Source organism: Sapajus apella, unplaced genomic scaffold (genome assembly GCF_009761245.1).
Source record: "Sapajus apella isolate SASKATOON/1434 unplaced genomic scaffold, GSC_monkey_1.0 scaffold15, whole genome shotgun sequence".
Lineage (NCBI taxonomy): Eukaryota > Metazoa > Chordata > Mammalia > Primates > Cebidae > Sapajus > Sapajus apella.
Genome location: NW_022436955.1, coordinates 27,321,062 through 27,321,278, shown reverse-complemented (window position 1 = coordinate 27,321,278; position 217 = coordinate 27,321,062).

Below are 217 nucleotides of genomic sequence, written 5' to 3'. Positions count from 1 at the left end.
AGTGTTCTCCTGTGCACTGTGTTCTCCTGTGCACTGTGTTCTCCTGTGCACGGTGTTCTCCTGTCCACGGTGTTCTCCTGTGCACTGTGTTCTCCTGTGCACTGTGTTCTCCTGTCCACTGTGTTCTCCTGTGCACTATGTTCTCCTGTGCACTGTGTTCTCCTGTACACTGTTCTCCTGTGTACTGCCTGAGTGTTCTCCTGTACACTGTGTTCTC